This window comes from Pinus tabuliformis, chromosome 9, assembly GCF_031772625.1.
Source record: "Pinus tabuliformis cultivar Carrire ecotype Pingquan chromosome 9, CPIR1, whole genome shotgun sequence".
Lineage (NCBI taxonomy): Eukaryota > Viridiplantae > Streptophyta > Pinopsida > Pinales > Pinaceae > Pinus > Pinus tabuliformis.
Genome location: NC_142307.1, coordinates 624,934,997 through 624,939,289, shown reverse-complemented (window position 1 = coordinate 624,939,289; position 4,293 = coordinate 624,934,997).

Below are 4,293 nucleotides of genomic sequence, written 5' to 3'. Positions count from 1 at the left end.
ATGCTTCAGTGGATCCTACCAACCTGCGACTCGATATTTGGATGCCCAGAGATGTTTCCAAATATCATGTCCTCCCTACAACCATTGCCACCATAATTTTTCACTGAGGGAATGTGATAAAAGATAAGGCTCCTTTAAGCCTAGGCCGCCATGAAGTTTTGGTTTACATAGTTTGTCCCAAGTCACTAAGGCCCATTTTTTGCCAATCTGCAGTCCGGACTAGATAAATTTCTAGAATTTGACTGTCATATCCTTGTATATGCTTCGAGGAGCTGGGAGGGATGAGAGATGATAAATGGGGATAGCCTGCAAAACCGCCTTCAGAAGAACAAGTCGGCCTACAAAATTTAAAACTCTCAATGTCCAGCTTAATAATTTCTTGTCAATGTGAGACAGAAACTCCTTCCAATGGGTAGTCTAGAGAGATTTCGACACCAAAGGGACTCCGAGGTAAGTGTTGGGAAGTGCTCCAATTCGAAATGTGAGGGTCCTGGCCAGATGGATTTGAACTCTAGAGTGAGTGTTGAAGAAGAAGATATTAGATTTGTCACCATTGTTATGGGTACCTGAAGCTTACTAGAAGAGTTTCATAATGGATCCAAATTGTTTCGCTTCTTGTAGGGCAGGTTTACCATATAGCATGTTCTCATCAAAAAAAAATTGGTGGGTGATTGGGGGGGCTCCTAGGAGAGCTTGATGCCCTGGAGGTTCCAGGATTCCACTGCCACTTTAATTAGTCTACCCAGTCCTTCTATTGTTATAATAAAGAGAAAGGGGGATAGGGGATCCCCTTGAAGAAACCCCCTAGACCTGCGAAAGGTTCGGGAGGGAGATCCATTCACAAACATGGAATAGAAAGGGGTAGAAATCATGGATTTAACCCAGCTACTCCAAGGAGATGAAAAAAAAAAGAAGCAAGGATAAACAACAGATAATCCAAATTTAAACGATAGTAAGATTTTCAAGATCCAATTTGATAACCATGCCTGGGGATCAGGATGAGGATAAATAATGTACCATCTCATGAGCCACCAATATTCCATCCATTATTTTTCATCCTTCCATGAAACTAGATTGTTCTGGCTCGATGATATTATGAAGGAGGGGCTTTAGGCACCGAACCAGAATTCCTGAAAGAATCTTGTAAATGACATTACATAAGGAAATTAGCCATAAGTCACCTGGTTCCAGCACCACACCTTTCTTGGGGATGAGTGTTAAGAATGTGGCATTCAGTCCCAACCAAATTTTTTGAGAGTGTCATGAGTCTTCTACTAGCTCCAGTATCTTGTCACCCAGAAACTTCCAGCCTACTTTGAAGAATTCGGAGGTAAATCCATCCGAACCTGAGGCTTTGTTTGACAGGAGAGCCCAGACCACCTCTTCCACTTTTGCAAAGGATATTTCTCTCATGAGGGCCTCAATTTGGCCTACTGAAATTAGATTTGGAATATATTCTTGGATTCTAGATATAGCCTCACGTCTATCTCAGCAGGCTCTGTGAACAGAGTCTAGAAGTGGGCGATCAAATCTTTGGATATTTCCTCGTGTTGCACCAGCTGTCGACCATCTGAACCATTGAGGGAGAAGATTTGGTTAAACTTCCTATGCTTCAACATAGTCCCGTGTGTAGATTTTTACTTGTAGATTCAACAACTTATGTGATATGCTAAAACAAAAGACAAGAATCTACTCTACTCATCAGCAAAAACCAAAATTGATCGATGAAAACACTAAATAGAAAAGTAAGAATTTCAATCGCACATAACACAATATTTTTCTGGGGAAATCAACTGCTCAAAACCCTGACTATCTATATTGCATTAACCAGAAGACCTGAGAAGAAAATACAATCCATGTTCAACTCTAAACAATTCCTGTACAAGTACAATCTATCTCTCTACTTCACAAACCACCTGAAGCCAACACTTAGCCAAATTTGTTTCTTTCCAAGCTCCTACTTCCTCACACAATTCCTGAGAGAATTAGTCGATATTTAATTGGGAAATTCCTCATCCATAACTGTGCAATCCATCATATGCCTTCTACTGATGCATGCACCATCTGTACAACTCAGAAAATTATACAACTGATAATACACTATCCCTGAACTCTAATCTCAATTGGGTCTTTCTCTGAACTGACAGGCATGATTTATTTAAGAGTGAATCTTCAATTAACTAGTGGAGAAGTGAATATGCTCCCCACTACCATACCTCTTACTAGTTCCTCCAATTGATTTAACTAGTTTAACTAACTATAACTTAGTTAGACTGATTTAATTAATTACAACTCAAAAGAACTCATGTACCCTTAAAATTTAGGAATCATTTTACATGAATCTAGATAGACTCCCAACTCCAATTTACTAATCCAACTAAGTCAAATTAACTTAGTTAACTACTACAAGTTTCTATGAGAATTGAATTTCAATTTAAGTCCTAATTTAATTCAAGGACAAATTAAATTAGGATTTCTTGTTGCTATTTTTAACGCTTCCTCTCAACAAGAAAGGGATTATCTACTACCTTGATCCCACCTCTGTGAAACTCAAATTTTCATCTTGACAATGCCTTTGTCAAAATATCTGCATCCTTCTCCTCTGCGGGAATGTACTCCAACAACATGATTCTTCGTTGCACACAATATTGAAGATGATGATATCGGATATTAATATGCTTGGACCGATTATGAAAAACTAGATTATCAAAGAGTTTTATACAACTCTAATTGTCACAATAAATCACTGTTGGATCCATCTACTGACCAAACAAACCAACAATAATCTTCCTCATCCAGATAGCCTCACAAGTTGTTTGACTAGAAACCATGTACTTTGCTTCTATTGAACTGAGTGCAACTAATCTTTGTTTCTTGTTGTACCAAGAAACAAATACTGACCCAATACTGAAGATTCCACCTAATGTGCTCTTCCTGTCGGATGGACTCCCTGCCTAATTTTCATCGGTGAAGCCTTGAAGCTGCACTCCCTATGTCTGTTTGTACCAAATACCAAATTGAGTGGTGCCTCTGAGGTATCTCAACACATGTTTGGCTTCCCTCCAATATAGTTTGGTAGGCTTAACCATAGCTTGACTAAGTTGGTTAACTGCATAACACATGTTCGGTCATGTGTTCACCGAATACATAAGTGAACCCACAAGCTTCGTATAAATAGTATCCTCCATGTAATGCTCTAATAATTTAAACAACTATTTACTCTAAACAGAATATGAAATCTTCATGAACCTGCTTTAAAATTATACCAAAATTCATATATCAAATTAATTGATTTGATGAGAAGTACCTACCTGGGTTCCTATGGATGAAGAGGCTTCAGAATTGCTCCAGCTCTCGCTCCCGTTGCCAAAAGACCATAACCTCCCAGCCAAACTAAGTACAACATAGGTACTTAGTCCAGAATGCTTCTCAATTGCTACAATCTGTTCCCCCGTGCCAAAAACTTCAGAACAAACAAGGCTCAATCCTTACTGTTGATAACTTCATGTTACAAATTTTCCTCCTCTCAACTGTACTTCCTCCAACCGCCCCTTGTTCATTCTTTTTTCCCCCTTCTCTCAAGATAACCTTCCTTATTTTAATTCTTTGTTCACCGCCTCCCTCCATCTCCATGTCCTAATTTTGATACGTGTTAATTTTATAAGACAAAATCTTATTTGATTTGGTGATTTTATTCGAATATGTAAATTTGATTTGATAAAGTTTATTTATTATTTTAATGAATTAATATAGTTTATTTAATTTATAATTTTAATTAATTAATTTTATTAATTTTGTTAAATTTTAATTTACAAATTAAAATTTAACATTAAAACTAACATTGTCTGTTCATTTGAGGGTTTATCATATATATAGTGCGTTACATATGGGTCCATGCATATGTAGCTATCGTATGGAAGCCTCGTATGTATGCTAGTACTTGTATTTTATTTATAGTTATAGGTGGGTCATTACATACATCCCTCCTTCCAAAAGCTTCGTCCCGAAGTTACGGTTTCTAAAATATATTAATGATTATTATGAGTATATAAGTCTTTATATTACAAAATTGAATTTGTTTTCTTTAATATTTTAAAATTTTACAACTATAATATCCATATTCTGCCCCAGTTGGTTTCCCAGCTATTCTATAATCAGAATCTGATCCATCTCGTTATCCCCCCTATATCTATAGGTATCGGCCGGAGCGAGCTAAGATGAGCGCTTAGGTCCTTTCCATACATACATACATCTTGACAAAGGGGGCTCTTATGGCCCACCCAAGTGTACATA